This window comes from Theropithecus gelada, chromosome 7a (assembly GCF_003255815.1).
Source record: "Theropithecus gelada isolate Dixy chromosome 7a, Tgel_1.0, whole genome shotgun sequence".
Lineage (NCBI taxonomy): Eukaryota > Metazoa > Chordata > Mammalia > Primates > Cercopithecidae > Theropithecus > Theropithecus gelada.
The window spans coordinates 42488426-42511192 of NC_037674.1; the positions used below are offsets into that span (position 1 = coordinate 42488426).

The following is a 22767-nucleotide window of genomic DNA, read 5'->3' on the forward strand; positions in this document are numbered from 1 at the left end:
TCCCTGGGCCATGCCAACTGGTTGCAACATTTCAAATGAAACTCCCCATGCACAGACAGGATGCTATGATTTTCCACCTACCCACCCATTACAGAATATACTTACAGAATTAATTAAATAATTACAGGAATTAATAGAATAAATTCCTTTCACTTGTATGGAACCACTTGTTTTGGGGCTCCACATATGCATGCGTGTGTGAGAGTGTGAGAGACAGCCCCCCACAGCTCAAATGGTGGACATAGTCATCTGTTGGCTTCCTCGACTCTGCTGGCCAGGAATCAAGCCCTCACCTGGAGAGCAGGATTCCACTGGCCTCACCCAGGCATTTAGGCTGTAATGTATAACAGGCCATGCGTGATATCCCCGATCTCCACTGAGATAGATCCACAGGCCAAAGGGAAATGCATGAACTACTTTAACTGTCTGGGAATCCAGCATAATGAACATCCAAAAGTGTTTTATTCCTAGCTCACTGTTGCTTGCCTTTTCTTATTTGACATTTAATTTTTTCTTACATTAATTCTTGCGTGGGAATGTTTCCATAATTTCAGGTCCGAGGAAAGGGCTAAGTCTCTCTGTCAGCAAAGGGCTCAAAGTTTCACAGATCTGAGCCAGGCACAGTGGCTCACACCTGTAATCCTAGCGCTTTGGGAGTCTGAGGCAGGAGGATCACTTGAGCCCACAAGTTTGAGGCTGCAATGAAGCATGATCATGCCACAGCGCTCCAGCCTGGGGTGACAGAGCAAGACTCTATCACCAAAAAAAAAAAAAGTAGATTGAAACCATTTGGCATTTTTCATGACATGTTCACTTCTGCTTATTAAACCATGTCAACGAGGATGGGCAAGGATAATTTTGAGACTTGACAACCTGGGTGATGAGGTATGAGGGGCATGGTGGCAGAAAGAGCCCTAGTTGATGAGTCCAGCTTCTCTTTTCCAGCTGTTGTTAACTCTTGGTGTGACCCAGACAGAGTCACTTCACCCACTGATATAGTTTGGCTGTGTCCTCACCCAAATCTCACCTTGAATTGTAGCTCCCATAATTCCTACATGTTGCAGGAGGGACCCAGTAGAGATAATTGAATCACGGAGGTGGTTCCCCCATATTGTTCTCGTGGTAGCGAATAAGTCACATGAGATTTGATGGTTTTATAAGGGGAAATGCCTTTCACTTTGCTCTCATTTTCTTTCATCTGCTGCCATGTAAGACGTGCCTTTTGCCTTCCGCCATGATTGTGAGGCCTCCCCAGCCACGTGGAACTGGGAGTTTATTAAACCCCTTTTTCTCTACAAATTACCCAGTCTCAGGTATGTCTTTATCAGCAGTGTGAAAACGGATTAATACACCCACTTTGGGTCCTGGTTTTTGTAGCAGACGTTATCAGTGCCCCATGAATATCCCCTGTGTTTCTCAACCAGGCACTATTGACACCAGGGGCCGAATAATCCTTTGTTGTGGCCCTTTCTTGTAAACTGGAGGATATTTAGCAGCATCTGTGGCCTTCAGATGCCAGCCAGACCCCTGTGCATGCCATGTCCTCAACTTAGCTCCACGGCAAGGCTAAAACTACTTAAGTACAATTGAGTGCTATTGCCCTCTCAATGCATGGCCGCAGCCAAGCTCAGCAAGGGTTTGTTCACTCACCAATTGCCTCAACAGGGAAAGCAAAGCAACAGGGGCAGGGAGTATCTGACTCAGTGACCCAGAGGAGCACCCAGTGGGTATAGCAAAGTGGAGAATGGAAACCAACACTTACTGAGCATTAAACTTACATTAGGCACATAACATATATCATCCAACTTCATCCTCAGGATAATTTTTGGGGACCTCTGTTTATAATCTCATCTGACAAATAAGCAGTAGTGACTCAGAGATATTAAGCAACTTATACAAGGTCACACAGATAGTAAGGCACTGAGCTGGGATTTGAACATTCATCTGTCTGGCTTCAAGATTCATGTTTGTTCAACTATGCCATCAATCAGTCTCAGAAAATCTGTACTTGTGGTTGTGTGGTATAAGTCAACGTGAGGTTAAGATTTATCAAGCTAAAGATGATTTCAAAGTCATCTAGTCCAGCTACTCATTTTTACTGCTAGTAAACTGAAGCTCACAGCAGAAAAATGACTTGCCCAAGGTTGTGGCGGAGCCAAGACCAGCCCTTGGCTCTGGGTGACATCAAGGCCCAACCCCTTTCCTCTGTACCATACTCCAGGGAGAAGAAAGGTCATGGACTTGGGAAATCAGGGAAGCTCATCCAGAAGGGAAGAACTCTGGCCTAGTTAGGGAAGGGAAGGGAAGTCTCCAGGATATAAACTTTGTTGGGGCACAGAGAACAATACCACAAAGCATGACTTTTTGGCACACTGAGCACTTTGCAGTAAGAAAAATAGGAAGGCCTTAATAGCTGCCTAAGTTTCTAACCTTCTCTTGTTTCTCTTCCCACAACCCCAGTGCAGAGGGAGGCTGTTTCTGAAAATTTCTTATTTGACTAAGGAAACTTCTTTCCAGAAGAAATGCAATTGTCTTAAGATCCCCTCCCCAGGAATCTCATCAAATAACCAGGAAAGATTAACCACTGGAGGAGAAACTAAAAGTTATCACCAGGCCCAAACAGGCTTTTCATCTGTTCTTCTGAAGGCACCTCCAAAAGGCTACCTGGGAGTCTTTTTTTTTTTTTTTTTTTTTTTTTGAGACCGAGTCTGGCTCTGTGGCCCAGGCTGGAGTGCAGTGACGCGATCTCAGCTCACTGCAAGCTCCAGCTCCCGGGTTCACGCCATTCTCCTGCCTCAGCCTCCCGAGTAGCTGGGACTACAGGCGCCTGCCACCACGCCCGGCTAATTTTTTGTATTTTTAGTAGAGATGGGGTTTCACCTTGTTAGCCAGGATGGTCTCGATCTCCTGACCTCATGATCCGCCCGTCTCAGCCTCCCAAAGTGCTGGGATTACAGGCTTGAGCCACCGCGCCCGGCCTGTTACCTGGGAGTCTTTATCTGCATGATGAGACAATCTCTGCTCACAGTGAAGTCATGCCCCTCACTTTCCTGCCACCTCCCCCAGAGCTCAGATGAACTGTGTCTCAGGCCATTGTCCTTTGGGCTCATCCATTTCCCCCTGAAAATCATTTACCATCCCTCACAATCACCTACATTCCCCCCATTTCTTTCTCCCCTATCAAGAGGGTGTTGAAGCCTCAACCATCTGGGTCTTCTTTGAATCTCACATTTTCAGGACTGCTATGTTCACATACATGTAAATAAATTGTTAAGCCTTTTTCTCCTATTTGTCTGCTGTCAGACAGGTCAGCAAAACATTAGAAAAGACAGAAAGAAACTTTCCCTCTGCCCCATGACTTCTTGCCAGGTAACAAATATATACTATCTCATTTAACCCTCTCACAGGCTCTTCAGATTGCCCCTATTGTAAAATTGTAGGAAAAGATATGAAGGTTTTTGAAATGAGAAAGAAGAAAAGAAAGAAAGAAAGAAAGAGACAGAGAGAGAAGAAAGAAAGAGAGGAAAGAAAAGACAGAAAGAAAGAAAGAAAGAAAGAAAGGAAGAAGGAAAGAAAGAAAGAAAGAAGGAAAGAAAGAAAGAAAGAAAGAAAGAAAGAAAGAAAGAAAGAAAGGAAGGAAGAAAGAAAGGAAGGAAGGAAGGAAGAAAGGAAGAAAAAAGAAAGAAAGAGGAAGGAAGAAAGGAAGAAAAAAGAAAGAAAGAAAGAAAGAAAGAAAGAAAGAAAGAAAGAAAGAAAGAAAGAAAGAAAGAAAGAAAGAAAGAGAAAGAAAGAGGAGAAAGAAAAAGAAAAGAAAGAGGGAGAAAAGAAAGATTACTGGATGTCCTGAATAGTAGACTTTTCTGGGTTATCTGTACCTTTTTGTCTTTGAGCCATATTACAACTCTATACATTGTAGAAAACTAATGATAATAAAAATGTTCTTGTCCATAAAGAAGCAAATAAATGTTGTTTGTTGGAATGCAATGGATTATCGCCCTAAGGATACTGGCCAATTTTGCAACTATTTATGGATTCATTTCAAATTTCCTATATGTGTGTATGTGTGCTCTTTTGTATTCTCCTTTGGACTAGTTTTTAACACCTTACTGGTTCCTTCATTAATTAGTGAGTTAAATAAAATCTTTTTGACACTTATTCATCTTTATATTTGTATTAAAGTGACTTCTTTACCATATTAGTCTATTCTCATGCTGCTATAAAGGACCGCCTGAGACTGGGTAATTTATGAAGGAAAGAAGTTTGATTGACTCACAGTTCCGCATGGCTGGGGAGGCCTCAGGAAACTTACAATCATGGTGGAAGGGGAAGCAAGCACGTCCTTCTTCACATGGCAGCAGCAAGGAGAAGTGCTGAGCAAAAGGGAGAAAAGTTCCTTATAAAACTATCAGATCGCATGAGAACTAATTAATTATCATGAGAAGAGGATGGGAGAAACTGTCCCCATGATGCAATTATCTCCACATGGTCCCTCCCACAACATGTGGGGATTATGGAAACTACAGTCAAGATATTTGGGTGGGGACACAATTATCCTTTAACATAGATGCCAAAACTTAAAATTTAAGCCAGGTGCAGTGGCTCATGCCTATACTCCCAGCTACTCAAGAAGCTGAGGCAAGAGTACTCCTTGAGCCCAGAAGTTTGAGGTCAACCTGGACAACATAGCGAGACTCCATTTAAAAGACAAACAAACAAACAAACAAACCTTAATGTTTAAGTACCTTGCCCAGAGTCATAGCTTGTAAAAGCTACAGACTAAGTCCCAACATCCTGTTCTTTCTGCTCTCTGTCCCCATACCCAGCTTTACAGCCTTCCTTTTTATAGCTTCTGATTCGCAAGGGTTATGACTGTGTGGTCATAACTCACTAATTAGTGAAGGAACCAGTAAGGTGTTAAAAGCTAGTTCAAAGAAGAATTTAAAAGAGTTTTGGTTTCCTAAGTTTTCAACTGAGGACTCAAAACCTAACCCTGCTTAGCTCAGTTATTCATGTAGAGTCCTGTATATGGACGTACTTTGAGAAGAGTGAAAGCCCCATGCATGACTAAGTGTATTGTGATAAAAGAGACTCACGGGGCTGTGGACTTGGAATTAGAAGATCTGAGGGCAAATTCTAGCCCCACCACTTAGCAGCCCTGTGACCTTCATGAAATCACTCAATCCTGTCTTGGACTCTCAGTCGCCTTTGCTGTCAAAAGGGGACCCCATCTGACAGTTATGCTGCCAATATCCCAGAGACATTTTAAGGACGGAGCAAGATAATGGATGTGCAAGTGCATTATAGACTGTAGAACGCAATAGTGAGGTTAAGCATTAGTGTGATTATTACTGTTGTTAATGTCCTTACTCCAACTACTGCAGAGGGGAGGGGTGAGGAAGTTTGAATGCAGGAGCTCCTGGCCCCTCTCCCTGTGGCCTACTTCTCTGGGGACAAACCAGGGCTGCTAAGAGCAGGGGCTCCCACCTTGGACTCCCTGCCCCTCACCCTCCTCTCCACAGCCCTCAGCCAAGCCAGCAGCAGTGGTCAAGTCCACCTTCATCTGGAGGTGCTTTCCCAGTGAAACCTGGGCCAGGGATACATTTTCCCAGGTCCCGCAGACACTGCTAAGCCAGTACAGATGTTCAATGAGAAGACCATTCACAAAACCCTCGCATCAGCTCATCCGTGCTTCCCAGTTACTCACAGCTGCATGATTTCTGAGCCCTGTCCACCTGGATATTTCCCTGAGATGACTTTTCCAGGTGTGAGCTCACTCAAGCCCAGCCAGCTGGGCAGGTGTGGAGTTCCTACCCAGTGCTGGTAAGAGGAGTGGGAGGAGGCCTGGCCTCCCACCCTCACCCTCCACCAGGAGAGAGCATCACAGAACTTCAGGGGCAAAGACAGGCAGAGGTGATCAAGGCCAAAGGACTCCAGCTCCAGTTGCTAGGTATCAAAATTACCTGCAAGAGCTTTCAAAAATTCAGATTAGGCCAGGCACAGTGACTCATGTCTGTAACCCAGCACTCTGAGAGGCCGAGGTGGACGGATCACTTGAGGTCAGGAGTTCATGACCAGCTAAACCCATATGGTGAAACCCCGTCTCTACTAAAAATACAAAAATTAGTTAGGCATGGTGGCGCACGCCTGTAATTCCAGCTACTCAGGAGGCTGAGGCAGGAGAATCACTTGAACCCAGAGGTGGAGGTTGCAGTGAGCCTAGATTGCGCCACTGCACTCCAACCTGGGCGAAAGAGTAAGACTCTGTCTCAAAAACAAAAACAAAAACAAAAACAAACAAACAAACAAAAAACACAATCAGATTAGAGAGCCCACACCCTCTATGTCAGAACGTGAAATGGTGAGGCCAATAAGATTTATTTTTCAAATCTTCCCAAGGCTTCTAGTGCCCAGCAGACTGGTTTGCAAACCAGCCTTCTAAAGCAATCTTCTTTCTATTATTAAGAAGGAGCCCATGACACAGAGGTGTTAAGTTCAAGGTCTCTTGGGTCAGCTTTTGGATCCACTGTTGCAAAGGGACAGGTTCTTAGGGGACTGGCATTTTCTCGGAGTGAAGCAGGAGCTGCTGCAGGGGCTGAGAAAGTGGGAAGGAGCTTTTTGCTGCATTCCAGAGCAAATCTGGCTGTGAACAAACGAGAAAGAGCTTTTAGTGTAAGCCGGGCTGAATGGATAATTAAACAGATAGCAAAATGGAATGCAGTTGCACACACCTCCCGGGAGCTGGCTGGGGGGAGATAATATGCTTTCCTGTCGTCAGAAGGCACAGGAGGAAAAACAACTGGGCCTGGCCGTTGGCCATTTAACAATATTGCTTTTGTAAACAAGTTGAAAAATCCAATAACTGTAAAACTTATGGCATGTCCTTAAAAGCCTGTTGCTGTTTTCCCTATAAACGGAGGAGCGTTTCCGACTGAAGGTGTTCTAATTAAACAGTTCGCATCCCCAGGGGCTGCGAGGTCATCCTAGGGAAGGAGGGTCTGATCCCTCCTCCTGGCCTCAGGACCACAGGTGGGGGTGGCCAGCTCGGGTTGCAGCCAGGCAGCGTTTTGTTTGCTTTGTTAGTCACTGTGCTGGATTGTAGCTGAACAGCTCTCTTCCTTCCTGTTGTCTACAAGGACTCCAAAGAGCAATTCAGCACAAACTCAAAGAAACAAACTCTTACCATAGAAGCAGGGCAGTGAGTGCCCACCAAAGAGGCAGCCCTTCAGGCTGGGAAGAGAGAGAAGTCTGGATCCGTTCATCAGGAAACACTTTGGTGGTGCAAGTAACAGAAAGGTAGAAAGTCTATTTCTAGGCCTAGAGGAGCTCACAGTCTTCCTGATGGGAAGAGAATGCACTCACACATGCACACTCATGCACACTCTCACACATACACCTTCAAACATGCACTCACACACGCTCATACATGCAGACTCAAGCACATGCTCACATATGTTCTCACACACATGCACAGGCTCACATGCTCTCACACACACACTCATGCACATGCTCGCATGTGGTCACACTCACACTTATGCACAGGTTCACACACACTCTCCCACATGCACACTCATGCACATGCTCACACGATCACACTCATGCACATGCTTCAAACTCATGCCTATGTTGACATGCTCACACACACATGCACACTCATGCACACACTCACACATGCTTATGCACATGCATATGCTCACACACGCTCACACACACAAACTCACACATTCACACACACACACAATGCTCACACACGCATATGCTCACACATGTTCACAAACTCACACATGCACACTCATGCACACACTCACACATGCTCACACACATGTACTTACACTCATACACATGGTCACACACACACATGCACACTCATGTACATGGTCACACACATGCTCACATACACACACACACAGGGTCACACACACTCCCACTCACACACACTCATGCTCACTCACACACACACACTCACACACTTATTCATACACACACACATCCTAAAAAGGGAATCAAGGGGAAGGAGCCCAGCACAGGTAAGTGGAACAGATAGGTGGTGGTGGGCAGGGGGCAGGGCTCCGGAGCTGGGGGGTCTTTGTAAAGGAATGACAGAAACTCAGGGCTGGGTGGGATTCCAAAGGCCACTTGGTGCCAAAGTCAGCTCTCACTTTCTTCCTCCCCTTTTCTTATCTACGTGGAGCACGGCCACACTTCACAGGTAATGGGCACAGTCCTCTGCAGACTGTCCTCACTCCAGACATCAGCTGCAAGCTCACAGGTTCCGCAGGCCACCCACGCTCTAACCAGTTGGCTACAAATTTAGGAGTTCCCATGATTACCCTCAGGTTTGATCATTAGCTAGAAAGACTCACAGGACTCAGAAAGGCACTATATTTAAGATTATAATTTTTTAAATTGTAGTAACATACACACAGCACAAAATTTACCATCTTAGCCATTTTTAGGTGTCCAGTTCAGCAGTGCCAAGCACACTTGCATTGTTGTGCAACCAATCTTCGGAAGGCTTGTCACCTTCCAAAACCGAAACTCTGTACCCATCAAACAACCATTCCTCCTCATCCCTCCTTCCAGCTCCTGGCAACCACCCTGGAACAAGCAGTTTCAGTGTCTATAAATTTGACCCTCTCGGTGCCTCGTATAAGTGGAATCCTACAGCATTTGTCTTTTTGGCCATTATAGTGTTATTATAGCAGAAGGTTACAAATCAGAGCCAACCAGAGAGAGAGACATGTACGCAAGGTATGGGTGGATTTCAAATGCAAAGCACCCACCACACACTCAGGGACACATCACCCTCTCAGCTTTGAATGTGACCAACTCAGAAGACTGCTGACCAGGGCAGCTCACCCAAGCTTCAGTGTCCAGAGTTTTTACTGGAGTTTCACATAGCCTTAATTGATGGAATCACCGCCCATATGATGGAATTCAATCTCCAGCACACCTCCCCTCCCCAGAGGTCAGGCTGATATGCTATGACTCAAAGCCCCAGCTCTCTAATGCCATGACTGCTTTTCCTGACATAGCCAATCCTTTATTGAATTATCTCATTAGTGTAAATGATGGAGGGGTCCACCGTGAGTCACCTCATCAGCAGAAGCTACCAAGTGTGGTCTAAGAGGTTCACAGTGAATAGAAACAATAGGGCCCTATAACCCTCATGGGGGATCAGGGATGTTTTTCTAACAGCCCATCAGCCCTACTGCCTTGGTTGAAGGGTGACCCCTCAAATATATTCCCACATCCAGGAACATGTGAATGTGAGTTTATTTGGAATAAAAGGTCTTTTCAGATGTAATTGAGGATCATGCATGCACTCACACATACTCACGCTCACACACATGCACAGGCTCACATGCTCACACACACACTTATGCACAGGCTCACCCACTCTCACACATGCACACTCATGCACATGCTCACACATGCTCATACTCGCACACACACACAGGCTCACATGCTCACACCATGGGAAGACAGAGGCAGAGACAGGAGTGATGCTGCCACAAGCCAAGATGCCCAGGGCCACCAGAAGCTGGGGGAGTGAAGGAAGGCTTCTCCCCTAGAGCCTTCAGAGGGATCCCAGCCCTGCCGGCCTTGATTTGGGGCTTCCGGCCTCCAGAACCGTGAGAGAATCAATTTCTGTGCTTTAAGCCACCCAGTTTGTGGCGATTTGTTACAGCAGCCACAGGAAATGAACACAGAGAGCCTAAATGATACCCCACACATGCCATGGCCTCCCCTCAAGACAGACCAAAAGAAGGACTAAAGGGACACTGAGGCAGGCACCCAGGCAGAAGGGACGTGAGAGGCTGGGGCAGATGGTGGCAGTGCAGCCCACAGGCTTCTCCATCTTCTCCTTGGCAAGAGAAGCCCCCGGCCTGTGTTGCAGACTCTCCTCTGCACAGCCACCCACTGTGGGAAGGGCTCTGTTCTGGTTAGTGAAAGCTATTCATGGTAAACCTGCCTCCTTTGCCAGTGATGAGTTAAGGGATGGGCATATGTCCTGGCCAGTGAAATGTGAGAGGAAAGATTTCCTGGTTTTTACAAAGGGGTGTTGGGGAGGAGACAGTTCCTTCTTCTCTCCTGGACCTGTCAGGGTGGATGGAGCCACAGCAGCCACCTTGTGACCATGAGGGCAGAAAGCTGGCTCACTGAGGAGGGCCGAGGGCAAAACAGGAAAGAACTTGACTCCCTGATGATGCTGTCCAGCCCCTGATTCACCAGCCCCACCGCCCAGACTTCTCGTAGTGGAGATAATTAATTCCTTCTTTTGGGGCCTTTTGGGCCCTGGACTTCTTGTAATGGTGATAATTAATTCCTTCTTTGGGGGCCTTTTGGGTCAGACTTTTCTGCTACTTGTGGCCACACCTTTACTCAATGGTTTTCAAACATTTTCAACCAAATCTCATTGTGCAAATATTTTACATTGGAATCCAGGTCCATACATAGAACTGAAACAAATAATTCACAAAACAGTATGTACAAGACATTCGGATATTTTCTATCTATTTTTTTTTCCTTTTTAGTTACTGGTCACAACCTAGCATTTATGATTGATTTCATGATCCACAAGTAGTCATGACACACAACTTGAAAAGTACAATCTGGAAATAAAAAACAAATATTTGCCAGTGAGAGAGAGAAGTAAGTTGCTCCAGTGCAGGCAAAATCATACAGATCCTGCCCCAGACACCAAGATGGTGTTTCAGGCACTGGTTGGGCACAAAGAAAGACAGAAGTGGAGAGGGACACGGGGGGTGAGTCAGAGAAGCAGGGAGACGGAGATGGAGGAAGAGCCCTGCTTAGCCGGAGCTGCACACCCACAGATGCTGACACGGTCCCCTGAGAAGGGTAGAGTGGAAGGCAGGCAGAATCAAGTGGAAAACACAGAAGCCCAGGGTTGGGAAGGAAGAGACAAAGAGATACAGGAAATTAAAAGCCAAATGCAGAGACAGAAGAGCAAGCAGGCTGGAAAGTGGAGATTCTAAGGCCAAGACCCAAAGGAGACACACCCCATTCTAAGCCAGAGCATGAGGGGCCACTGCATGGGACAGAGTCTTAGTGACCAGAGTCCAGCTGCAGGACTGGGCTCAGCCACTGATGAGCCTGTGGCCTTGGTCAAGTCACTTCACCTTTCAGCCTCTGCTTCCTTCTCTGGGAAACCCAGCTAGCAGTCCCTCCTTCGCACGAGTGTGGAGAAAGTCAGGCTGCAATGCGAGCCCCAGGACTTGACAGTCTGTAAAGGATGGATGGATGTCCGTCAGGAAGGGCGGTCCACACAGACCCCTGCCATTGGCCGGACAGAGAGACTTTCGCTGCCACCCACCCACGGCGTCCCCAGTGTCCCTCTCCCGACAGTCCCCTCCCCCGCTTCTCTGCCCAAAGGAGGGAAGCCCATTTCCCTGGGAACAGCTGTGTTTCCTCAACAAACAAATGTTCCCTTAAAACGTTTCTGAGGAAGAGCGGATGGTAATGAGCGAACATCTGGCCGAGCGGCACACTTTCGTTTTTGGCAGCTCCGGAGCCCGCCAAGTGACTATTCCCTAATGTTCACCACATCCCAGCCCCTGCTATTCCCAATCAGGCTTGTACCACTACGCCTCAATTAAGAGCAGATGTGGGGCTGAGCGAACGAGGAGGAAAAAACACCCTTCCCCAGCCATCCCTCTGCGCTGCTCAAAATCCAGGGAAGTGGTCTGAGAACTCACAGCGACTCCAGCTTCTGTCTTTCTAATTCATCCATCCATCCATCCATCCATCTGTCCATCTGTCTGTCCGTCCATCCATCCATCCAGCTTCCCCTGCCGTGGCCTTTGGAGATACAGATCTGAACGTAAGATCCTTGCCCCCTGTCTCCTAGATAGATATTCTTCTTCCCTGTAATACAGGCATTGGCACACAGGCTCTATGAAGGGCCAGATAAAAAAATATCTGGCTTTGCAGGCTACATGGTCTTTGTCACAACTCTTCAACTCCACTGTTGCAGTGTGAAAGCAGCCATGGACAATATATAAATGAATGGGCATAGCTGTGCTCCAATAAAGCCTTATTTACCAAAATGGTGGCAGGCCGGATTTAGCCCATGGATCATCATCTGCTGACCCCTGCTATATGACAATATCCGAAGTTGAGGTAGTCACATCTTGGGGTATCTGCTTTAACTGTCCCTCACCCACTGCACTTCATAAGCCCTACTATCTCCTCCCCACCCCACTCTGGTGGACTCAGTTGATTGACCCACACTGGGAAGACACAGGTGGTGATACCCAATCCAAGCTGGGCTACTCAGAGTCTTTCCCCAGGCTTAGGAATTGGACCAAGTGGGTCAGTTGGGTCTGCAGCTGATTTACACTGGGAACCGAGGGACCACCATCTTCTTCCTGCCTCCTAGACAGAGATGCAGAGAAAAGTGGGCTGTAGACAGTGCAAAACTGCTTTGGTCTGAATATTTGCCTGTCCCCTAAATTCATGTGTTGAAACCCTCACCCGCAAAGTGATGGTATTAGGAGGTGGGGCCTGTGGCTAGATCATGAGGGTGGAGCCTTCATAAATTGGATTAGTGCCCTTATAAAAGAGACCCCAGAGAGACCCTTGCCCCTTTCATCATGTGAGGACACGGTGAGAAGGCACCATCTCTGAACCAGAAAGCAGGCCATCACCAGATACTGAATCTGCCAGCAGCTTGGTCTTGGACTTCCCAGCCTCCAGAACCATGAGGAATAGATCTCTGTTGCTTATAAGCCCCCCAGTTTATGGTATTTTGTTATAGCAGCCCTATGGTTCTAAGACAGGAATGAAATAACCCATGTGGAAAGAGGCTGCCTGGCATCCTAATGCCCTTTCAGACTGTCCCATCCTGTCCTGAGCCCTGCCTACATTCTGGCCCTGTGTTCCCCAAAGCCCTCTGGATCCTTCTTGAAGAGTCTACTTTTCTGTTTATACTGGCTAAATTGGTGCTTCCTTCAATTAACCAAGCAAGGCATTCTGAACCACTTTCTGCCTCTGCACTCCATTCATACAATTAATTGGCTTTTGTGCCAGGACTTGCCCCGCAGTAGATACCTATGCAACTAAGATATGTCCTTGCCCTCCAGCAGCAGATAGGTAACAAAATAGGGAAGATGTACATCTGTGTTCCTCACTCTTGCACAACCCACAATAAGGAGTGCATAAACCGCCAAGGAGGAAGGGGTATGGATTAGGAGGTGAAGGAAATCTGAGAGTCTTGGCAGAGGAGGGACCATCTGTAGGCCTTGGAGAGTGAGTTGACTTTGGGCAGAAAAATAAAGGGGAAGAGGTGGTGCTTGAGTATAGAGCAACATTTTCCAAATTAGGTTCATAGAACACTAATCCCAGGAGGGGTTTTGTGGTATCCATCTTCCCCTTCTTTCTTACCCATAGACTTCTGATTCCATCCAACTGATAATGTGCTCCTTAGAAATACTCGCATTCCCAGGCTCCTTTGCAGCTAGAGTGATCATGTGATACTTTTGGCTAATGAGATGTAAGCAGAAGTCAGCTGGAGGATGATTCCAGGATATAAAGGTTCAAACTCACCTTTGCACCTTGCCTTCTCCTTCTTCCTGCCTGGAATGTAGCTGTGGTGCCTGAAAGGGCTGAGACCATTTTGCAACCATCAGGATGAAAGCTACATGTTAAGGAGGGCAGAGCAGGAAACTGGAAGGAGTCTGGGTTCCCAGTGCCATGTCTGAGCCACCACATCAGCCCTGGACTGCTTATTTCTGTACAGGTTCCTAGCCACTACTGAGGGAGGTGACTCTTTTATTTGCAACTCAACAAAATCATTTCTAACAAATGCAATGTTTAATGATAAAAGAGTTCTAAGGACCAAATCAGTTTGCGTATACAAATTTCCACTGTCAGAGAGTCACAAAATAGGTTATTACAGGTTCTGAGAAACCTTAACATGAAGATCACTGTCTAACCCAGTGTTTCCCAAAATATTTGTTCACCAACACCTCCACTGCCAGGATGCCAATGGGCATCCCATGGGACACACTTCAGGAAACAAGCTATAGAGGAAGGAGTATGGGCTTCTGAGTCAAGAAAAATCTGGGTTGTAATGCTGCGTGGCTTCAGGCATCTCACATAACCTCTCTGAGCCTGAGGTTCCTACTACATAAAACGAGGGAGGGCCATTACAGTTTACAAGTAATCCAGGTAAAGGACTCGGCACTGTCTGTGGCTCCCAGTCAGTCGTCAACGATTCTCATTAGATGCTAGGATCATGTTTTGGAAGGAACAGAGCATCAGAGACAGAAGTCCCTGGTTTGAGTGATGGTTTGCCGCTTTCTTTCTCTGTGACCTTGGGCCCGTGACTGCACTTCTCCGAACCTCCGTGTTCTGAATGGCAGAGGAGGAATTATAATGTCTACTTGGGCAAGAGGAGATATGTGGAAAAGCCTGGCCCAGGGAGGACATTCCCCCAGTGCAGGAGCCCAGAGCTCTGCCACCAGACCCTGCCTCCAGTCCCTGCGGGCCAGCCCTCTGCCCCAAAAAGGCTACAACGTTTGGCTTCTGCATTTCCATTTGTAAGGCATCTGCCTCGCCTCCCTGCCCACTTGTCTATCTTCCCTCAGGGATCGCTACTGAACCCTTCTGGGAGCTCCCCAGTGCAGAGCCTCCACTTCAGCCAGCTCTGTCTCCTCATCAGTCTGCAGCGCCCAGTACAGCGCCCAGCGCAGCCTCCCAGCCTCGGCTCAGGCCAGGGTCCCCTCCAGCCCTCCCAGGCAGCCATATCACGAGGCTCAAACAAAAGCACAGGTGCGTGGCCTGAAGACCCAGACTGCATCTTCACGCTGTGTGTGAGGCCTTGGGGAAATGGCTTCCCCTCTGAGCCTCAGTTTTCTCCTCTATAAAAGGAAGCGGTTGCAACATATGGAATTGAAAATGAAGATAATGAGACTTCCTTCACAGAGTTGTGAGAAAGATTCAATGAAGAGAAAAGCATATCTGTACGTGCATTAATGACAACATGCAATATTCATTGGTTACTATTATTCACATTTTATTTTCTCAGCCTTACTTTTGAGGCCTTTCGTTCTTCTTAGTTCCCCTCTCCCCTCTTCAGAGTGAGCTTGACTTTTTATTTGACATGTACTGAGTGTTAACTGTGTGCTGGGTACCCTGTTTGTATCATCTTATTTCATCTGCCCCCACATTCTCTGAGGTAAATCCTCTTTTTATTCCTATGCTCCAGTTAAGGAAACAAGCTCGGAGAGGCTAAGTCATTGGCTTGGGTCAGATGGCATATATATAGCAGATCTGAGGCTTGAATCCAGGTATTCTGGTGTTAAGGCTTATGCTTCTCACTACAGCACTATCCTGCTTCCCTCCTGGCTGTCAAAACCTGTCTATCAATCCTGACCCCAGGTGAATGAGGCCGATATTAACTTGCTCATCTGTCTCAGGAACAGATCTCATGCCTTATTAGTCATTGACATGTTAGTGTGAACTGAAACCTACTTTCTGAAGTTCTTTTCTGACTCATCTCAGGCAGAGGTCCCTGCTGCCTCCTTTGTACCCCCAAAGCTTATGTAATTCCCCAGCATAGCCTTGCCACGTTGCATTGTAATGGTACCTGTCTGTCCCTCTGAACTGAATTTGTGGATTGGTCAAGGATTATATGTATTCATCTCAGTGTCCCCAGTGACCAACACAGCACCTGCCACTAAGCGGACACCCAATTAAATCTGATGAATGAACAAATGAAGCGAGTTAATCATACCTCCTAATGAAAGCCATATGCATAAATGAATCTTGAGGCAGTTTTCATTTTAGTGAAATGACAGTGATAGGTACTTAGAGTTGGGGCTGGTCCTACCAGGAAGGGGCTATAAATTAGGGCGCCGCCAAAGTTCCCTTCTATTCCCAGAAACGCTCCCTCACCTCATTGCTGCTCACTGTTCGAGCTTTCTTTCACTGTGGGCAGATTTTCCTTCCCCTGGGAAGCCCTCTCCCTTCCTTTAAACGTCTGTTCAAGTCCCACCTCCTTACAGAAGTCCTCCACCCAAATCCTGATCCAATCCCTGATCCCTTGTCTCTGAACTCCTCGGTTCGATTGCAGCTCATTTTGCAGCCAGACACTAACAGAAACCAACCATGTATTAAACAGGGAACACATCGAAAGGCTCTTAAGCAGTGCTCAGGGCTGATGCGAAGGTGGGAGACTCAAGCATAGGAAATGAACAGGGGTGAGGGAAGCCAGGCGTTCTGTCCCCAGCTGGATCCACACTGCAGGGATTACCTGGTGAGGTGGCCACCACTGGCCTTGGGCCTTGCTGCGAGGATGAGCACAGAACTGCCTTATTTCTTCTCATCACTCACTTACAATCCACCTCCAGCTTGGAAGAAGCAAAGGGGCAAGCTTAGATCAGATGCCCGCATTCTCAGCACAGCAAAGTGGGGCTCTGTTCCGTCCCGGGCCACACACCAGGGTGTGTTGCACAAATACAGCAAGGGCTCGGGACCACGGGAGTCCACCCCTCTGGCTGCCCAGCCTTCATGCCCATTCCTCTCCTGTTCTTATGATTTGCCAAGGCGTGAGTAATGACCACATGCAAGAGGTTTTTAGGAAGCAAACTCAGCAAGGCTTGCAGATGAATTGGATATGGGATGAGGAAAAGTACTAAAGCCGCCTCCTGGGTTTCTGGCCTGCAGAGCTAAGGGGATGGAGATGTCATCACAGAGGTGGGACCACTCAAAGGGGACTTAGTGTTGGAAACAGGTCAATAGCTCACTCTCCATACACCCGCTCCAAAGCTCCCAGACTCACCTCTTCACCCAGAGCAGTTTATCCTGGCTCTGCTCCATGCTGTCCTTTGGCCACACCACTTTACCAGGCCGGTATTTCCCATTTATGTTCCCTCTTCCTCAGCAAGCTCTCTCTAACCTCAGCCATTAGTGCTTTTTCTTTCTTGAGCAATATATAGCCTGTAATCCCAGCATTTTGGGAGGCCAGGGCAGGTGGATCACTTGAGTCCAGGAGTTCAAGACCAGCATGGGCAACCTGGCGAAACTCCATCTCTACAATAACAACAACAAAAAATTAGCCAGGCATGGTGGCATGAGCCTGTAGTCCCAGCTACTTGGTGAGGCTGAAGTAGGAGGATCGCTTGAGCCTGGGAGGTCAAGGCTGCAGTGAGCCAAGATCGCATCACTGCATTCCAGCCTGGGTGACAGAGTGAGACCACATCCCAAACAAACAAGCAAACGAAAAACAATACATGTAGGCCGGGCACAGTGGCTCACATCTGTAATTCCAGAGCTTTGGGAGGCTGAGGTGGGAGGATTGCTTGAAGTCAGGGATTGGAGGCTGCAGTGAGTTACAATCGTGCCACTGCACTCCAGCCTGGGCAACAGAGTGATACTCTGTCTAAAAAAAAAAAAAAAAAAAAAAAGGCCAGGCACGGTGGCTCAAGCCTGTAATCCCAGCACTTTGGGAGGCCCAGGCGGGTGGATCATGAGGTCAAGAGTTCAAGAGCAGCCTGGACAGCACGGTGAAACCCCATCTCTACTGAAAATACAAAAAATAGCCTGGAGTGGTGGTGTGTGCCTGTAATCCCAGCTACTCAGGAGGCTGAGGGAGGAGAATCACTTGAACCCGGGAGGTGGAGGTTGCAGTAAGCTGAGATTGTGCCACTGCACTCCAGCCTGGGCGACAGAGCAAGATTCTGTCTCGGGGGGGAAAAATCCCACATTGTACTTCATTGCGTGTCTACCATGCACCTGGCACTGTGCTGGGGGCTGAACTCACTTCCCACACATCCTGCCTATGGGCTGGGAAGGCAGGGGTGAGCTTGCTCATCACAGGCAGAAACACAGGTCCAAAGCTGAGAAAGAAACTCACCCAAAGGTTCACAGCCGCCCTCATCAGGGGCTGGACTCAGACGAGCATCTTTGTCCCTTGTCCCAGCACAGCCCACCCCATTTGGGGCTGCCTCTCTACAGCTGCTGGGAAGAGAAGCTTTTTCTAATTGGCTAATTCTGTGGGGAAAGTTGAGGGGGTGTTTGGGGGCAGGTAGGGATTGGCGTGAGAGAGGGGTGATGGAGTCTGCCTTCATTCCGGGATCCCCAGGCCAGGCTTCCTTCTGGTGGTGCTTCCCTGCAGGAAGAGAAAGCATGGGGCCATTGCACAGAGCCCTCTCTGAAAGCAACTGCCCAGGCTACCAGAGCCTGCTCTAGAGGCAGGCGCCTGAACCCCCAGCAGGGCCAGCTCCACGGGGCAGGGAAAGGGGCCCTGCTCTCCCTCTCTCGTCCCCACATCTTAATGCCAGAGCAGGGGCCATAGGGAGAAAAGAGGGACTCTGTAACCTGTACAGCACTGAGGGCCCCTTAGGCTGGTCAGAGAGGAGAGGGGAGGATGGGGAGAGGAAACCAGAGAGGGATGGAAACGGCTCCCCACCTCCCTGTCCTGTCTCCCTCCCTCCATCTTCTTTCCCTTTAAAATGTAGGAGCCCAGGGCCCCCGGCGAGGCCGCAGTGCTGAGCCACACTACCTGGCTCAGGTTGGGCAGGGGGCCCTGGTCTGTGTCCATGTCCAGTGTGTGTCAGGGGCAGGGGCCGCTGCCAAGCCATCTTCCCAACTGCAGCATCCCCCAGATCCCCCAGCTGCCCTGAGAGGCCTGACGGTTCCCTCAGGACACTGAGGAGCCTGAAGATGCAGCTGCTACCTTGATACGAAGCTCTCCCAGCCCACAGCGTCACCACGCGTTCTCTGTAAGTTATGTTTTAACATAAGACCTTCTATTTGGACTCAGTGACGTGCGTTGAGCACAAAGCAGCTGCCAGGCTCCCTGAACACACGCATTTGTGGAGTCTCCCAAGGAGGCCAGGACTGGCGAAGGATCTTCTCTTACAAAGGAGGACTCGGCACCCGGAGCGGCAAGGCCAGGCCCTAGGGGCACTGCACTGGGCCAGGGTGTCACTTGGCGCCTTTGCTGTCCCCTGAGGTTCAGAACTGCTTTTCCCAGAACCCCCTTCTCTGTAGGGTTCAAGTTGGCAAGATTTGCAAGGTGGAAGTGAAGTGCAGGGCTTGGGGCCAGGCCAGGGACAGGCACAGAGGTGTCCCGGGGCCCTGGCTTGTCCCTGCCTAGCCCCCAAAGAGCTCCTATTTCTGACTGCTGACCCTGCCGCCCATCAGCGACCCCCAGGCCACCACCAGGTGCCTCTACAGGGTCACGGTCTTCCAGGCCTCCTCACGAGCTCTCCCTCCACAGCTCCAAAGGCCAGGGCCTGAAACCCAAAGAGGCCCAGGGAATGAGCACCCTACGACGGTGCAGGCAGGTTTTAGGGCATAGTGGCCACAACACAGACAGACAAATCCCAGCCCCATCGCTTACCTGCCTGTAAGAGCTCAGCGGGGTCATGGCTCCCCATGGAGCCTCAGTTTCCCCATCTGAAAAATGAGGGTAATCGTCTCTGTCTACAGAGTGGATGTGAGGGTTTGAGATCATGTCCTAAAGCACCTGGCCATGGAAGGCGCCCCACTCAGTGGCACACTTCGCAATGACCTCCTGTCATAGAAACACTCATATTACCTGTTTTCTAGAACATATGCCCTTTGCACATGAATGTACATTTAAAAAATAATAATGAAAAAAAATGAAACTGGAACTCCAAGTCTCTGCTGCACCCCTAGCCCAGCTCCCGGAGAGCCTGGTCACTCTCAGAGGAACTCACTGAGTTCCTGCAGCTGGTCTGAAACCTTCTTCACACTTGGGTCTAAGAAACGTCCCAGTCCTTCAGTTTTCTAAATCTGGCTCATCTGTATCCCCATGCCTTCCATATCCCCTTTACAAGGGCCAATTTCTTTCTTCTTCTTCTTCTTCTTCTTCTTTTTTTTTTTTTTTTTTTTTTGGAGACGGGTCTCTCTCTGTCACCCAGGCTGGAGTGCGGTGGCATGATCTTGGATCACTGCAACCTCCGCCTCCCAGGTTCAAGCGATTCTCCTGCCTCAGCCTCCTGAGTATCTGGGATTACAGGCACCTACCACCACACCCAGCTAATTTTTGTATTTTCAACGGAGACAGGGTTTCACCGTATTGGCCAGGCTGATCTCGAACTCCTGACCTCAAGTGATCTGCCTGCCTCAGCCTCCCAAAGTGCTAGGATTACAGGTGTGAGCCACCACCCCTGGCCCACAAGGGCCAATTTCTAGAGCATTTCTGCAGCACCCTATATCTCCACCCCTTTTTCAATCCTACAAGAAGCTGTGCATGGACTTGGTGTCCCAGGACATGGGGTAGGGCCGGGCCCACAGCCCAGGCTGTGACATTGACGTTGATGCTGCCCCTTCCCCTGCAAATGTCTGCTGCAGGACCTGTTCTTTGTCCTCTGGCCCCTGCTTCATGGAACCAGCTACTGAGATGTTCCACTCTGCTGGCTGTGCACAGAGCCACCAAAGACCCCTGTCCAGTCCCCTGACCCCCACCGCCAGCCCAACAAGGCCCTGCCTGCACTGGGGAGCAGGCACAGGACCCCATCTTAGGAACTCACAGCCTCCTCATCTCCTCTCTCAGCAGAATATCCAGAGCTACCATCTTCTTCCAGGTACCTTGTCACCCTCTCCCTGATCCTAAATGCACCCTATCCTCCCAGGCCTGCCCCCACCCCAGGAAAACCAGATCCATCCCAGGATGACCAAATCTGGTGGCAGCCCCCAAAACACACAAACACTGTCACCCTTGCTCACCCCTCACTCACCTCTGCCCCACCCTAACACTCAAAGGCTTGGATTCCCCTTTCCAGAAACAGGGACTGAGATGCTGCTTCATTTTCCTCCATCACAAAACTAAACTATGATCTTAAATATCCTTTTCAACAATTCACTTTGTAACCTACACACTCAGGCCCTGGGGCCCAGCTGCCTGCCCAGGATGCTGGAATTCCAGAGAAAGAGCTGCTGCTCTGCTAGCTGGCCACCAAATGCCCAGCCCCCAAAGGTGGATATAACTCCCCTCGCAGACGGGACTCACTCTGTGATTTGTCAATGGCGGCACTCACATGAGTTTGCATTCATTGCTCTGACAAGGGTCATGTCCAGAGCGGAATGGGTGGGAATAAACCATTGAAAAATCCATTAGGAAGTGAGTCCACAGGTGGCAGGGTGACTGTGTGATTTATCATTCACCCGGGATATCATCTATACTTGGTAGGGTGACCAGATGATGTATTTTCCAAACAGAGACACTTGTGAGCGAGAACGAGGGGTCAGTAGTAATTACGCCAGGCAGCAGATGTAAATCAGGCTCTCCCCAGGCGGCTTGGACATGTGGTCACCCATTAACTGGAAACTGGGACCCATTTTTTTTTCTCTCATTAGCTCCCATGAAAGTCTGGGCAAGTTTCATGGTTTCCAATGTAGAAATGAAGAAACTGAAGTTACGAGCAGGGAGGTGATGTGCCCAAGGCTGGGCAGAGGTTAGGAGCCCTCCCGCTGGGCTCCGTCCTCTGCAGCCCTTGTGGCTGGCCCAGCCCCTCGTCACCCTGGCTCACAGCTTACTTCATGTCCAGAGAACCTACCAGGGCAGTTCTCAGCGGCAGGGCCAGAAAGGGATTCTGGAACTCTGGAGGTTGAAGACACAGGTATCTTTATGATCAGGTGAGGAGAAATCCTGGCCAGAGACAAGGGGTTGGATGAGATGAACTCTGAGGACATCTACAGCTGTAGAGGAGGAACCGAGTGTCAGACCCCACTTGGGGCAGAGTGCGGCATTGTGCCTTAATAAGCACAAGAGGGCGCCCTCGCACCAACAAAGAAACATGTCTCGACACGTTCTCCCAAAGCTAAAGCAAAGGCCCGTTCACTTTTTGTTACCTGTTAAGTTTTAATTATTTTTCTTTTTGAAACAATGTCATACATGGAGAAAAGTTGCAAGTATAGTACAAGTAATTCTCCCCCTATCCCCCAACCATTAAGAGTAACTTGCTGAAATCACTCCCCAGGTTCACCAAATTCCCCTCCCCTCCCCTCCCCTCCCCTTCCCTTTTCTTGATGGAGTCTTGCTCTGTCGCCTAGGCTGGAGTGCACGATCCCTGCTCACTGCAACCTCCGCCTCCTAGGTTCCAGTAATTCTCCTGCCTCAGCCTCCCCAGTAGCTGGGATTACAGGTGCACACCACCACGCCCCGCTAATTTTTGTATTTTTAGTAGAGATGATGTTTTGGTCTCGAACTCCTGACCCCAAAGTGCTGGGATTACAGGTGTGAGCCACCACGCCTGGCCACCAAATACTTTAGTGCCTGTTTCCTGTAAACAAAGTCATCTTCTAACTAACCTTGCTGTAGCCATCAAAATCAGCAAATAAACAGTGAAGCATCACTGCCACGTAATCTCCAGCCGCTGCACTGTTTTGCCATTTTCCCCATGATGTTCTTTGTAGCAAAGAATGCAGGTCAGAATCATGCTTCTTGTAGTTGTCAAGTCCCCAGTCGGCTTCCGTTTACAACAGCTCCTTGGCATTTCCTTGGCGTTCCCACCACCGCACTATTATGGGATGTCCCTCGGTTTGGGGTTGTCTGATGTTTCTCATGACTAGATTCGGGTCCTGCATCTCTGGCGGGAATTCCGCAGGGCGGTTCTGTGACGCTGTCTCCTTGCTGCAGCCCATAGGCGGGGCAGGGTTTGCATCTGTTCCATTCCTGTCGATGTCCATTCTGATCACTCGATGAGGGTGGCATCTGCCAGACTTCTCCCTGCGACTTATTCTTTTTTTTTTTTTTTTTTTTTTTTTTTTTTG

At 48.7% G+C, this 22767-nt stretch overlaps 1 long non-coding RNA gene across 1 annotated transcript in view; it reads right to left on the minus strand.

Annotated features, from left to right (window-relative positions):
- Positions 1-6350: 6350 nt before the first annotated feature.
- Positions 6351-22767, minus strand: part of LOC112627935 — a 25012-nt gene continuing 8595 nt past the window's right edge. Inside the window, exons 2-3 of the long non-coding RNA XR_003120249.1 lie at positions 16805-17055; positions 6351-6640 (exon numbers count right to left, since the gene is read on the minus strand). This is a non-coding gene — a long non-coding RNA (uncharacterized LOC112627935). The remainder of the gene's footprint in view (positions 6641-16804; positions 17056-22767) is intronic.